Genomic DNA, 16,023 nt, shown 5'->3' with positions numbered 1-16,023 from the left:
GTGCCAAACGAACCTGATTGAATTTTTTGATTGGGTGACCAGAGAGCTGGATCGAGGACATATGCTAGATGTAATTTACTTGGATTTCAGCAAAGCCTTTGATACAGTTTCCTCATAGGAGGCTGTTGAACAAACTTGAAGGGCTGAAGTTAGGACCCAAAGTGGTGAACTGGGTCAGAAACTGGCTGTCGGACAGACGCCAGAGGGTGGTGGTTAATGGAAGTCGCTCGAAGGAAGGAAAGGTGACTAGTGGAGTCCCTCAGGGTTCGGTGCTGGGGCCAATCCTGTTCAATATGTATGTAAGTGACATTGCTGAAGGGTTAGAAGGAAAAGTGTGCCTTTTTGCAGATGATACCAAGATTTGTAACAGAGTAGACACCGAAGAGGGAGTGGAAAATATGAAAAAGGATCTGCAAAAGTTAGAGGAATGGTCTAATGCCTGGCAACTAAAATTCAATGCAAAGAAATGCAGAGTAATGCATTTGGGGATTAATAATAGGAAGGAACCGTATATGCTGGGAGGAGAGAAGTTGATATGCACGGACGGGGAGAGGGACCTTGGGGAGATCTAAAGGCGAAAAAACAGTGTGACAAGGCAGTGGCTGCTGCCAGAAGGATTCTGGGCTGTATAAAGAGAGGCGTAGTCAGTAGAAGGAAGAAGGTGTTGATGTCCCTGTACAGGTCATTGGTGAGGCCCCACTTGGAGTATTGTGTTCAGTTTTGGAGACCGTATCTGGCGAAAGACGTAAGAAGACTTGAGGCGGTCCAGAGGAGGGCGACGAAAATAATAGGAGGCTTGCGCCAGAAGACGTATGAGGAGAGACTGGAAGCCCTGAATATGTATACCCTAGAGGAAAGGAGAGACAGGGGAGATATGATTCAGACGTTCAAATACTTAAAGGGTATTAACGTAGAACAAAATCTTTTCCAGAGAAAGGAAAATGGTAAAACCAGAGGACATAATTTGAGGTTGAGGGGTGGTAGATTCAGGGGCAATGTTAGGAAATTCTACTTTACGGAGAGGGTGGTGGATGCCTGGAATGCGCTCCCGAGAGAGGTAGTGGATAGTAAAACTGTGACTGAGTTCAAAGAAGCGTGGGATGAACACAGAAGATTTAGAATCAGAAAATAATATTAAAGATTGAACTAGGCCAGTTACTGGGCAGACTTGTACGGTCTGTGTATGGCCGTTTGGAGGAGGATGGGCAGAGGAGGGCTTCAATGGCTGGGAGGGTGTAGATGGGCTGGAGTAAGTCTTAACAGAGATTTCGGCAGTTGGAACCCAAGCACAGTTCCGGGTAAAGCTTTGGATTCTCGCCCAGAAATAGCTAAGAAGAAATGTTCAGACATCCCAGTGGAGCGTCATCCCTTCCTCCTTTGTTTTCTCCGTTCCCTTTTACCACCCTTTTTTATTTATTTTATCTCGATGTATTTTAGTCTTGCCTAACCCATGATCCTCTTGTTTCCGTACACTTGTGTTTTCTCTATTGAATATATATATATATTTTTTTTTTTTTTTTTTTTTGTACCTTCTTTTAAATTTTTTAGTATTGTAAATCCGTCTAGGTACAAGTTGATAGATGGTATATCAAATATGGAATAAGCTTTAGTGAGCTTCACATGAAAAGGCCCAGATACACATCTCACCATAACCCCCTTATAGTGCATGGTGAGTCCTCCAAAACCCACCGGACCCAACTGTACAGCACACCAGAAGCCCTTTTGCCTGCAAGTGTCATCTATATGTAGGTACAGTGGGATTTGGATGGATTTTGGAAAGTTTACATATTCCATTTTAAGTGTAGTACTTAGAGTGGGACATGGGCCTCTATGGTTGACTATGGTGTCAGGTCAAAAGCGCGCCGGGACAAAGGCGCGAGCAGACAACTGAGCGCAGCGTGGAGGCGCGCGCCGAAGAAAAAGACTGTTTTTAGGGGCTACAACGGGGGTGTGGGGGGGGAACCCCCCACTTTACTTAATACAGATCGCGCCGCATTGTGGGGGCGTTGGGGGGGTTTGGGGAGTTGTAACCCCCCACATTTTACTGAAAACGTAACTTTTTCCCTGTTTTTAGGGAAAAAGTTACATTTTCACTAAAATGTGGGGGGTTACAACCCCCCAAACCCCCCACAACGCCGCCGCGATATGTATTAAGTAAAGGGGGGGCTCCCCAACAAAACCCCCAGTCGCAGCCCCTAAAAACAGTCTTTTTCTTCGTCGCGTGCCTCCGTCTTGCGCTCTGTTGTCGGCGCGCGCCTTTGTCTTCCGCGTTACTGTCTATGAACCGTTGACTACACTGCCCATTAGGCTACTCCAGGAATGTGCTTGCTGCTGTACTAGGACTGTCCATTACATCTGAAGCTGTCATACTAGCAGATAAGTACAGTTTCATTCACATCTATGAGGGGGGAGGGGTGGGATGTGTTTACATCCTTCTAGTTTCAGTGTTCCCTCTAAGCGGGCGGGTGTTGTGAGCAAACTTTTTCACTGTGAGCTAAAAAATATCGGGCGCCAGCAAGTTATGAGCCAAATAAATATGTTGCTTTCTACCACAGAACTTCCTTACGTTTGTATGGAATCTATCCCCTTTCAACTTTAGAGAGTGCCCTCTCGTTCTCCCTGCCTTAGCTACTAAGTCTATTCCCCTTCAGTACCTTGAATGTTTCTATCATGTCCCCTCTCAATCTCCTCTGCTCAAGGGAGAAGAGGCCCAGTTTCTCTAATCTTTCGCTGTACGGCAACTCCTCCAGCCCCTTAACCATTTTAGTTGCTCTTCTCTGGATCCTTTCGAGTAGTACCGTGTCCTTCTTAAAGTACCAGTGCTGGACGCAGTACTCCAGGTGAGGGCGTACCATGGCCCGGTACAGCAGCATGATAACCTTCTCTGTCTCTTCAGTCCAGCATCTGCCCCTTCCATTCACTGTCTGTCTTTCCCTGCCATCTCTCCTCCTGCCCCCCCCCCACCCCCCAATTTGGTCTAGCATCCATCATCTTCCTTCTGTTCCCCTCATGGTCTGGCATCTCTATCCTTCCCTCCCCCCTGTGGTTTTTAGCATATCTCTCTTCTCATTTCCTCCACTCAGATCTGATCATTCTCTGCTCTCTCTTCCCTTTTCTTCTCTGGTCTTCCTTCTCTATTTTCTGCCTCCATCTAAATTAAATTCTTTCTTACTATTTAGTCCCGTTTCCCTCTTTTCACTGTGTCTACACACAGCTTGTCACCCCTTTCCCTCACCCCTCCATTATCTTACTATTTTCTTCCCCCTTTATTTATCTCCTCCTTTCATCCAGTATGTGTTCTTTCCCCACTTCCATTCAGCATCTGCTCTCCCTTCTCAACTGACATCCATCTGCCTTCTGCTCTCTCTCCCTTCTTCTAACTTCCATCATCTGTCCCCTTCTCTCTCTCTCTCATCTCCTCCATTCCATCATCTGCCCCTTCTCTCTCTCTCTCTCTCTCCCCCCCCCCCCCAACTTCCATCATCTGCCCCCCTTCCCCTCACCTTTGTGGGTCACTTTCTTTCCCCTGAGGGTGGCTCATGTCACAGGGGAAGCTTTGGCCGAGCAGAACCGCTTGATTGACAGTGGAACTTACTTGATTGATGTCGATGCTGGGGCCCGTTGCCGTTTGAAGGAAAAAAAAAAAGGTGGAAAAAAGGAACCTGTAAAGGCGAGAGGAAGGGAAACCTCCAGGACAGCTGCTTTTTGCCCTCCTTCAGCGGCCCAAGAGTTCAGACCAGCAGCGGCAGCTCTGTATGCTTTTAACTTCGGCACAGAGCTGCCCCTAATCAATAGTTTAGCACGGTTTCATGAGGCAGCCTCGGGGCCTTTGATAGCCGGCCCGCTTCGATGATGCGATGTGGGCCGGCCTAGCAAAGGCCCCGAGGCTGCCTTATGAAACCGCGCTAAACTATTGATTAGGGGCAGCTCTGTGCCGAAGTTAAAAGCATACACAGCTGCCGCTGCTGGTCTGGAGGTGCGGAGACAAGGCAGGAGGCAAACGCGGTGGAAGGCAGGAGTCCCGGCGAAGGCAGGAGTCCCGGCACAGCGACTGCAACAGGAAGTTGCAAGTCAGCTGACGCCGGCCTTTCGTTGCGACGGGGACCGAATCCTTCGCGGACCGGCAAGATTTTGTTTGCGGACCGGCGGTTGAAGAACTGTGCTCTACACTGTGTGCGCTGTGACGAGAAACTTGTGCGCTGCGAGGTAATATTTTGTGCGCCACCTTTTTGTCACTTTTTCATTATTAAAACAGGTCTAGCCCCAAATGGCCAAATTGTGCCCTGGATGTATTCTTAAATGTTTGGTTATGGCAGAATAAAGCCCGCCCTAGTCCCGCCTAGATCCCACCTCTAACACGCCCCCCCTTGAGATTTAGACGAACTACTGATCAACAGCATAGATGTCCTTCTAGAAAATAGGTTTCAAAAATAGCCAATTGGAAGGTTTTGGCAAGAAAAATGTTCATCTGCCCCTTTATGCCACCTTAGGGACATTTTTCTCTTTTGAAAATGAGCCCCATAGACACACCCACACTACTAACAGGAAACAGCTCTGGGTAGTTCCTTTTCCCCAGTCCAAACAGTCTCATATTGCTCTGCAGCTCTTCTCGACCTCTTACTTGACTCCCTCATTTTTAAAAAATTCATTTTAAAATGACATGAAACCTGTGTCCTTCAGTTGTTTTTTTGTATTTAATCTTCAAACGCACAACTCTGTTCTATCTCCTAATAAATCTTAGACAGTAATTACTTTCTTTGATATGTAGTAGAGAATGACATGGGGACAAATTTTTCTGCATCCTCGCGAGAACTCATTTTCCCATCCCGACGAGTTCTTTTCCTATCCCTGCCCCATTCTTGCAAGCTCTGTCCTCATCTGCACCAGCCTCAAACACTTTAAAATCATAAGTAGCAACATTCTAGAGCTCAGACGGTGATGTCATAATGCCTCATTCCACCAATGCCTAAGCTCCGTCCTCATCTGCACAAGCCTCAAACACTTTAAAATCATAAGTAGCAACATTCTAGAGCTCAGATTGTGATGTCATAATGCCTCATTCCACCAATGCCTAAGCTCTGTCCTCATCTGTACCAGCCTCAAACACTTTCAAATCATAAGTGTTCGAGGCTTGTGCGGTTCAGGCAGAGCTTACAGGAATGGGACAGGCACAGGGACAGCGACACGGGGATGGGATGGGGAAAAATCGGTCCCCGTGTCATTCTCTAATATGTAGTTTGTTGGTTACCAGACGACGCTACCTTTTGCATTGTTGACAGTGTGAATTGCATTGTGGGAGTTTGCTACTTACAGTTCTCTTACTAGGACGAAGAAAGAGAGAGTAATGGGGACATCAGTTGCACTATTCTTACAGCAAATTGAAGATGCAGATAGCAGCAGCAGCAGGATCTATTATTTTATTTAAAAAAAAAAAAAATCTGTCCCACGCTATCCTATTCTTTTAGGTAGCTTACAATAAAACATACGAATGCCAATGCTGACCCTGGCACCTGTGGGAACTAGCTAAGAGAAATTGTGAATAGGACTGTGGTTGGAAGCCAGAAAACCGCAGCAGTATAGCACTATTTCAAAGATTAAAAATCTCATAGCTCCCCTTTAAATCTGAAAATGCAGACACTTCCAGAGCTTGGACTTTCTCAGTGTTTTATCATTTTCCCTGCAATAGATATATTTCCTGATTCTTTTAAGTGCGTTGCCTAGATTATGGGGTAGGGACTCTCTCTTATATATGGCATCTAAACAGTCTTGTAAGTGTTGTATGTTTCTGGTAGCTCCATAAAAATAAGGAGCAGCACTATTGTAATCCACCCAGTGTGACCTCCTATGCAGCTGGAAAGCAAATCTTTTGTATTCATCTGTCTTTTCAAATTGCTGTCCACCTCATCCTTCTTGTCGGCCTCAAAGTGAATAAATTCCCCCCCCCCCCCCTCTTTTTGCATTGTTTGCATGACAGTCATATGTTTATGTTGCCGTGAATGTGTACTTGTGCAAATTCATGGCTGTGATGGTTTTTCCCACTGGGCGGTTTAATCGCCTGGAGACCTATATACCAGCCACTCTTTTTCCCACTTGTTCAAGCACTTGAAAAAGGGGTGGGGTAAAATGCGGACCTCGCGGATCTCAACTGCAGGTCCTTAAAAATCTTCATTTATTGACAGCTGAGGTTTCATATTTCATGTGGGCAGGTCTGCGTTTTAGCCCCTCGGTCCACCGCTGTAGCTGTTTCCATTTTGTGCCACTTTTAGGGCTCCTTTTACTAAGGTGCGCTGGCGTTTTTAGCGCATGCAGGAAATTACAGCGCACTATGCATCTAGAACTAACGCCAGCTCAATGCTAGCATTAAGGCCTGGCATGCGCGCTATTCCACGCGTTAAAGCCCTAGTGCACCTTAGGAAAAGGAGCCCTTAGTCTCAGCATAGGGAGGGAGAAGCTTTAGGGTCCATCAGAGCTCCCTTAGCTGAAGTGTTATTAATAAAAGGCTGTCGGCACGGATTCGTGGGGGTCATAAACGGCAACCAATACAGGGGTGGAATGAGGGGCTAAAACGTGGACCTGCACACATGAAATATGAAACCTCAGCTGTCAATAAATGAAGAGTTTTAAGGACCTGCGGTTGATATTCTTGAGGTCCGCGTTTTACCCCTTCCCCTTGAAAAATGTCAGCTAGCGCAGTTCTGTTAATGCAAGGAAACGAGATTAGCAGGGCTAGCAGAACCCCCCCTCCCCTAATGCTGCAAATCTTAAAATTAAAAAAAAAAAAGAACCCGATATCTTTATTTATGGTAAATCACTGGCCGATGGCCATGTGCCTATATTGCCAATCAGCGAACTGTAAATCAGGATGTGCCTGCCATCCTTCCTGCAGCGATTGCATTGAAATGGAAAATGCAGGCCCGGCTGCAATCGTTATGCAAAGCGAGCGAAGCCTGGATGGGGGAAATTTGGGTTTCGGAGACTGAAAGATAAGCATCAATCAGGAGAAAGCAATGAAGGAGAAACAGGAGATTAAATATCGAGACACTACAGTAAGCTTGGCCGGTCACCGCTCGCATTTCAATGCGCTCGTCTGAGAACCCGGCCTTATGCAACAACTGCAGTCTCCAAATAATGAAATCTAAAATAATAATGATGATAATAACAATAATGAATTCTAGGCTATGCTAAATAAAAAACTGGCACAAACACACCTTGAATACTTAAAATAAAACCTCAAACGTTTCTGCAGTCACTGCTATTTCATCTCAAACACACTCATTAAGCCTTCTACGTAAAAGTGTACAAGTACCCTTCCATATTTCAGGTCTTTTATGACTAAATATGTAATTCCCCTTCACATGTTATTCAGTCATGCAATACATCACACATTCCTCCTGCTGACTGCAGGAAGTTACTGCACTGGCGAAGAGCCTGTATGAAGACACCAGAAAAGCTTTGACAATAGTGTATTGGATGATTGCCACAGGAAGATGAGGGAGGGAAGAAGAGGGGATTTTAATTCTGAAGCAAGATGCAGAATTGCAGATTCGTTGGTTTTTGGGTGCTAGTAGAGGTGTGCAAGGCAAATGTTTTCATTTGGATTTTCCCTTTGTCTCTACGCATTTCATTCTGCTTGTTCCATTTTAGGTTCACCGTCAAGATCCTTAAATTAGGCAGGCTTATCACACTTTATTCTCTGGCTTAATAATTCCTCATTCCTCACCTAGAGTGCTTAGATCTGCAATATAACCTGTCGCAACGCCAACCTTCTGGCATATTTGTTATGATGCACTAAAACAAAAAAATTAAATTAAAAAAAAAAAAAATATATATATATATAATGAGGGGCATAATAAAAAAAAAAACGTCTTAAGTCCTCTTTTGGCCTAAGGCCTTAAACTTTGAAAGCAGAAGCAGGAAAAATGTCCATTATCAAAAAAAAAGTCCAAAAGGAGAATAGCGGGGTTTGAACCGCCTGGGCCAATCCGGCCCCATTCCAGAGCTGGCTGGCCTGCCGGACGGGTGGGCTTGGCCCCCATCTGTCCAGCCAACATTTTCAAGGTATGGGGGGGGGGATTGGGTGTGGGGGGGTTGTGGGGTCGTGCGTGGGGGCACAGGTTGGTGGGAGGGGGGTGATCAGGGGTTCGGGATGGCGGTCGTGGGAGGGGTCAATTCGAGGACAGGAGGGCCTGGGATCCCTCCTGCCCATATTTTAGTGGGGGTGGGGGGTAGGGAGGGTCCACCTGGGCAGGAGGGCTTGGGCTCCCTCCTGCCCTGATCGTTGGGGAAGGTGGATCGCGGCAGGAGAAATGAGCCATCTCTCCTGCCGTGATCATTGCTGTAGGGGGAAGGCAGGTTGCTGGGGCCGCTGAGCTGATTGCATCAGCCACGATCAGCTCAGCGGCCCCTTTTCGGCACTTATACCTATTTTGACTTGGTCTAAGTCAAAACATATAGTGCCGACTAGGCAACCTGCCTAAAGTTTTGGTTATACCTGCTGCACGCCTAGGTCTAGGTCGGCCCACCTCCCGCACACACCCCGCCCTTTCCCCGCCTCTAAAAATGCCTTTTTACTCTCTGTGCGTTTAGAGGCAGGGGAAAGGCCTAAGCTGGTTTTAGATACGTCTAAAACCAGTTTTGATTATGGGTACTTGGACGATCAGGCTTTTTGATCGTCCAAGTAGCCATTTAGGCCACTTTTTAGACTTTTTTTTTTAAATTATGAGCCCCATACTGTATATATATTGAGAGTCTGTAGCTGGTGAAGGCTGGTTTCTTTTTTTTTTTCGTGAGTTTCCTTTCCTGATGAAGGAGGAAAGACTTGACATACTGCCAGTGGCGTACCTAGGGTATGTGGCACCCGGGGCCCATCATTTTTTGACACCCCCCCCCCCCATCTATATGAAAAATATGATTTTTAGTACCAATCTACATATCGCACCACAAGAGTGTACCTAGGAAAAGGCTGCATCTTAAACACTGCAGTGAGCACTAGAACACCAACACATACATTGCAAAACTAAACAAGCCAGATCCCGCACAGTCAATTGGTCCTGTAGTCAATGCCAACTGAAAACTATGTCTTTTTCATACACACAGAACAGAGATACACCCTCGCCCAAAATGGAATAATCACAAACTAAAAATAGAAATATGTAGACAAAAGTTAAACTGATCCGCCAAGAAACCAGACCCTGGATACAATGCAACACCACAAAAAACAGTAACACATGTCCTCTAATACAGTGCAAAATATAAAGACAGTAGATGTAAATTTGAAAAAACTGATACATAACAATCACCACTTTATAAATTAACAAATAAAAATAAAACAAATAATGAGATATAAAAAAATACCATTTTATTGGACTAATCCCCGTAAGCTCGGTCCCCATCCCCGCAAACCACCTGATTCCATCCACACAAGCCTTGAATTGTTTATATTAAAGTATAAAAAGAAACAATATTCTGTACAATTGTCAATTTATAAATCAGCGTCTTCTCCCCACTTTCTTCCCCATTTCCCTTCAGCATCCTCAGCCCACTCTCTCTCCACTTTCCTTCAGCGCACGCACATAAAAACAAGCAAGTAATTTTATATCATTTTCATTCTATTCATTCAAAGAAATTAAAGTCTAGATAATGCCAGTCACATAACAAAACATGATTTTACAAAAATAATTCCCTGCAGTCAAGCCTGCAAGGATTACTAGATGTCTTTCAGCAGTTCCCCTCCCTCCCCCTTACCTTTGTGGCCAAGTCAAAATGATCTACCAACAATAAAATTTTAAAAACACAAAGCACGCTGTACGCAGAGAAAATGTTAATTATCATTTATATTCCACGGGTTTTCAAAGAGGTCAAGGCAGATGACTTTATGCAATGTCACCTCAGTAACAACTATACAAAAATAGACAAATATTCCCCCTCCCTTTTTACTAAACTGCGATTGTGGTTTTTAGCGTAGGGAGCTGCGCTGAATGCCCCACGCTGCTCTCGACGCTCATAGGCTCCCTGCGCTAAAAAACTCTATTGCGGTTTAGTAAAATGGGGCCATAGTGCAAAATATAGACAGCAGATATAAATTTTCAAAACGGACACATTTTGATCACTAAGTTGAAAATAAAATCATTTTTCCTACTTTTTTGTCTGGTGATTTCATGAGTCTCTGGTCCTTCTTCTGGTCCTTCTTCTTTCTCTCTCCCCCTGGCTCCCCTCTTTATTTCTGCCTTTCTTTCTCTCTCCTCCTGGCCCCCCTCTTTCTTTCTGCCTTTCTTTCTCTCCCCCTTGACCCCCTCTTTATTTCTGCCTTTCTTTCTCTCCCCTTGGTCCCCCTCTTTCTTTCTGCCTTTCTTTCTCTCTCCCCCTGACCCCTCTTTCTTTCTGCCTTTCTTTCTCTCTCCCCCTGGCCCCCTCTTTATTTTTTCCTTTCTTTCTCTCTCCCCCTAGCCCGCACAAAGCCATCGTGCCGATTTCTCCACTTCCACGATTCTTTCCCTACCCTCACCCCCAAGCCAGCAGCCGATTTCTCCCTGCTCCTTCCCCGATGTCCTGATGTCCTGAACTTCATCGGGCAGCAGCAGCATTCACAATTCACTGCTGTTGCCCGCTTCAGGCCTTCCTCTCTGTCGGGTCCTGTCTTCATGAAAACTGGAAGTAGGCAGGACCCGGCAGAGAACAAGGCCTGAAGCCGGCAACAGCAGCGAATTGTAAACGCTGCTGCTGCCCGAAGAAGGTAATGGAGCACCGAGGCAGTCCGCTTCTCCCCCCTCCCAGCCGAACCCCCGCTGACCCTCCTATCTCTCCCCCCCGTGAACCTTTCCGACCTTCCCAGCGAGAGCAGCAAACCTCCTTCGCGGCTTTCTCCTCCCTCTGCCGCGTTACTGATGACGTCATCAGTGATGCGGCAGAGGGAGGATAAAGCGACGCTATTGGAGGGAGGTTTGCTGCTTTCGCTGGGAGGGTCGGAAAGGTTCACTTGGGGGGGGAGAGATAGGATGGTCAGCGGGGTTTCGGCTGGGAGGGGGGAGAAGCGGTCTGCCTTGGTGCTCCAAGGCCTGGCGCCATTACCTTTTTCGATAATGGCGCCGATGCTGCTTTCGCTGGGAGGGTAGGAGCGCGATAGGGACCGGGCCAGCTGTGCACCCCCCCCCCTAAGGCGGCACCCGGGATGGACCTCCCCCTCGCCCCCCTTGGTGCGCTACTGCCCTGGGGAAACAGCCTGCAACAAGATCGCGCGATGCCAGAGATCTTTGCCTGCTTCGGCTGTTTCCTCCGCCGCGGTCCCGCCCCTCCTCTGACATCAGAGGAGGGGCAGGACCGTGGCGGAGGAAACAGTCGAAGCAGGCAAAGATCTCTGGCATCGCGATCTTGCTGCAGGCTGTTTCCAGACGCGACACCCGGCGCAGGGGGGGGAACTGAACCGGACCGGGAGCACCCCCTCAGGGCTTGGTACCCGGGGCGGACCGCCCCCCCCCCGCCCCCCCCTTGGTACGCCACTGCATACTGCTATTTCTGTATGGCTACAATCAAAGCGGTTTATGTATTTTAGACAGCAACTTATTTTGTACCTGGGGCAATTTACCATATTTTTTGCTTTATAAGATGCACCTGACCATAAGACACACCTACGTGTAGAGGAGGAAAACACAAGGAAAAAAAAACTGAACCAAATGGTGTACCCTCTCCCACCGCCTTGCCCTGTACCCTGTCCCCCCTATGGTGGTCTAGTGGTAGGCTGGGACAGGGTACAGGGCACAGGGTCGGTCTAGTGGTAGGCAGGCAGCCCCTCTCACCCCCCCTCCCCCCCCCGTAACTTTTTAAAATTCTGTCGGTCCAGCGCTATATCAGCAGGAGATTTCCACACTCCTGCCCCTCCCTCGCTGGATGACTGCCTCCTCGTCTCTTGCGGCAAAGCAGTGCACAAGGCAGGTGCAAGCTTTTCATGCTACTACCTGGTGCTGCGCCAATCCCTGAATGGCTACCATCACAAGTCCCGCTCTCTGACCACTTTCAGCTGAAACCGAAACCTCAGATGAGACTTACCACCTGGTTTTGGCTGAAACCGAATGCTAAAATTTGGTTGTGTGAATTTAAACTAATGTTGCCCACTGAGCGGTGGTGTGGTAAGAGGGGTGGCGGGAGAGTGTGGTCCACCCCAGGCATGGTCTTCCTAAGGGTGTGGCACCACTCCTCCTCGCCACTCCCCTGCTCATCTTCTTGCCACGCGCACATGCCCCCCATACCTTTTTTACTTCCCTGGCACGAGGTTGCTGTCCACTTCAGCATCAGCACTTTCTCTGATGTCACTTTCAGGACCCGTGCCTAGAAAGGGCAAGCCGACACCAAGATGGGCGCCACTGCCCCGTGCACCACTCACCCTTACTACGGCACTGCCACTACAGATTGTCAGAGCTTGCAGTTGGCTGGCAGCCCTCTGCTAAACCCACAGGAGATTACCCTCCAATCCCAAAAACTGCAAACACCGGTTAACTACTGGGAGAGCCATTTTAACAAGGACTTGAACAAGTCTGGCATGTTTCGGTTCCAAAGTCAAAATAGGTGTACAGTGTTCCCCCCGCGAATTTGCAGATCGCGGACTCACTGATTCGTGGTATTCTTCGACCGCCTCTTCCTGTACTAAATTCAGGCTACACCAATCAGGAGCTGTGTGTCAAAGCAGCTTCTGATTGGTGTAGCCTGACTTTAGGAACAGGAAGAGGCGGTTGGAGCAGACCGCGAGTGATTTTGCACCCGCCGGCACTTCAGCTGCTCTCTCCTGCCTCGGCACCCCAGTTTAATATCCTCTGAGACAAGAACTTTGTGAGAACATGTTAACAAAAAAAATCAAGATTACTAGCATTTTAGGCTTACCCAAACTATGCACAGGTAACAAACGAAAGAAGCATTAAGATGTTTCCCATTTTGTATTTAATTATAAAACTGATTTAAGGACAAAAATGATATAGATTCATACTCGAATGGATAAAGGAGTCCAGACACTGGTCTGCACTGCGGACATTAGACCAGCTTGATGCACAATCCGGAATATAAAAGCACATGGATGTCACTGAATGTGAAGACTATATCAGTGGTATAGCCAGAGATCCAATTTTGGGTGGTCCTGAGCCCAAGATGGGTAGACGTGTGAGCACCCAGCATAGCCACTTGAGTGCCTCCCCCCCACACACATACACACTCTTTCTCGTCGCTTGAGCAACCCTCTGCCTCCTCCCCCGCGCAACTCTTGATATGTTTACCAGCGCGAGTCGTATCTTCCATTTGCTGCTCACGATGGCCTCATCTCTCTTCTGATGTCACACCCTGGTCCCGCAACCAGGAAGTGACGTCAGAAGGGAGACAAGGCCGTTGCGAGCAGCGAATGGAAGGTGCTGCTCACGGTGGCGAACATTTAAAGAAGTACGTGGGAGCGGAAAGGAGGAGAGGAATCAGTGCCAGTGCCCCCCCCCCATGAAGACAACACACAGGGCAGTCTGCCTCCTGCTCCCCTCCCCTTTACTATGCCATTGGGTGGGTGCAAAATTTTCTCTGCTGCACCCTACCCTCACTTCAAAATATAAATAGTTTAGCTGATGTGAAGACAGCGTAGACATACTGCATACTGTGAGAACTGGAAGAGGACCACAGAGGTGAGCAGAAAATGGACAGAGAGGAGCATGAGAGGGAGAACAGAGCTATGGGAAGAGAAGAGGGGATACAGGCTGTCTCCCATCGCTTGAAGTACTCACCTAGATTTTAAAGTCCCTACAGCAGGGTCATATTGTAACTTAATAGTTATCACCACTGTACAGCACTGTACAGTATATTCAGTAATACTGTAAAATAAATGATAATATGAGGGGGGGAGTGGGGTGCTGAAAAGTTCTCAGTCCAACCAAAAAGAGAATGACGTGGATTTGGTTCAATCAATGATCTGAAACCATGTCAAAAACACAGAATTTCAATTCTGCAAATTGGAACTTAACAAAATAAGACCACATTCGTTTCAGCTACAGTGGCAAAATAATGCTCAGAATTTAGGAAGTTGGTTGGTTGGGCTGAGAACGTTTCAGCACCCCCTCGTAATTCTAATAGTTGCCAAAGCAATTCAAAAGATAAACATAAGCACAATAACATTTTATGACAAACAGAATAAATGATAAAAATATATTTCAGACATTACAAATGACCTCTTCCTACTCAAGTATCACCCACTTAAAACGTTTGAGCCACGTCTAGTATCTATTTAACTGCATTTAAGGCATTGCTTTTTAACTGAGAAGTTCAACTTGAACACTTCTTATCTTTGTTTATTTTTGGGGGTGATCATGGGGGCTCATTTTCAAAAAAGAAAAATATCTAAAATGTGGCATAAAGGAGCAGAAGGACATTTTTCTCACCAAACCCTTCCAGTTCACTGTTTTCAAAATCTATTTCCTAGATCAGGGGTAGGCCATTCCGGTCCTCGAGAGCCGGAGCCAGCTCAGGTTTTCAGGACATCCACATTAAATATGCATGAGATAAATTTGCATATCAAAGAGGCAGTGCATGCAAATCCATCGCATACATATTCATTGTGGAGATCCTGAAAACCTGAGCTGGCTCCGGCTCTCGAGGACCGGAATTGCCTACCCCTGTCCTAGATAGATATCTATGCTGTTCATCTGTAGTTCATCTAAATCTCAAGGGGGTATGTTACAGGCATGGTTTGGGAGAGACCAGGGCGGGCTTATGACTTGGACATTTTTTTGGCCAAACAAACCAGGAGAAAGATCTCCACAATCCAGCTGTTCATGTGCATAGAGACCGATACGGTATCTCCAATCGAATTCATAATACTTGAATGAAGTGTTTTACTCAATTAACTGATTACTCCAATAAAGGATCCTGAGACAGGCCATTTTGGTCGAAACACATGTGTGTCGAGCCACCGCACAGACTTTTTTGATTGATTGAATAAACTGCACACCAACATTACTACGTATCTCCACTGTGGTTTGTTCATTTCTACTTGGACATTTTTCTGCCATAATTGAACATATTAGAATACAACCAGGGCACAATTTAGTCATTTGGGGCTAGACCTGTTTTAATGAATAAGTGCCAAAAAGGTGCCCAAACTGACCAGATGATCACTGGAGGGATAAAGGCATGCCCCCCCACACACACACACACACACTCCCCCAGTGGTCGCTAAACCTCTCCCATCCTCCAAAGATGTGAATGAAACAGTATATACCTACCTATATGCCAGCTTCAGATGTTCTGGGCAGTCCTAGTAGAGCAGTAGGAAGGTCTCTGGAGTAGCCTAGTGGTCAGTGCTGTGAATTGCAGAGAAGGGGACCCAGGCCCATATCGCACGCTAACTACTACACTTGTGGTGGAAGGTGTGAGCCCTCCAAAACCCACCCAAAACCTACTGTGCTGATATATAGGTAATAAGGGTTATTGGTGTGGTGTACAGTTAGGTCCAGTAGGTATTAGGTGGTTTTTTGGAAGCCTCATCATATACTGTAAGGGGGTTATGGTGAGGTGTGTACCTGGGACCTTTTATGTGAGGTGCCCCCACTGCTCTGCTGGGATATCTGTGTGGGAAGACTACTAAAAATGCTGGTGCCTCCTACATCCCAATGGCTTGGTTTACGCATTTTTCTTCTGGATGGGCTTATTTTTTTGTTTTGTTGTTTTTCGAAAATATCCATTTTTCAAAAAAAACAAAATAGACTTATTGCAGTTTTGAAAATGGGCATGTTTGGTACTGGATTGTTGTGCGTCTTCTGCAAAATGACCAACATGCCACATGTATTCGGAATTGTAACACTCAGCAAACAAACTTAGAGCACAGAAAAGGCATATGCAAAAAACAATCTACCAGCAACAAACATGAATAGGAGTGCCATATACCATAGTTACATAGAAACATAGAAGATGACGGCAGAAGGCCATAGCCCATCAAGTCTGCCCACTCCATTAACCCTCCCCTAAAAACCTCCTAAGGGGTCGCTCGCAGGTGGTATCACCTCTACA

General features: G+C 46.6%; 1 long non-coding RNA gene across 1 annotated transcript in view; it reads right to left on the bottom strand.

The window, feature by feature from the left end:
• Positions 1 to 12,541, bottom strand: part of LOC117352649 — a 53,130-nt gene extending 40,589 nt beyond the window's left edge. Inside the window, exon 1 of the long non-coding RNA XR_004537748.1 lies at positions 12,243 to 12,541. This is a non-coding gene — a long non-coding RNA (uncharacterized LOC117352649). The remainder of the gene's footprint in view (positions 1 to 12,242) is intronic.
• Positions 12,542 to 16,023: the final 3,482 nt, after the last annotated feature.

Source organism: Geotrypetes seraphini, chromosome 1, assembly GCF_902459505.1.
Source record: "Geotrypetes seraphini chromosome 1, aGeoSer1.1, whole genome shotgun sequence".
Taxonomy (NCBI): Eukaryota; Metazoa; Chordata; class Amphibia; order Gymnophiona; family Dermophiidae; genus Geotrypetes; species Geotrypetes seraphini.
This window is presented reverse-complemented; position numbering and strand designations above follow the sequence as displayed.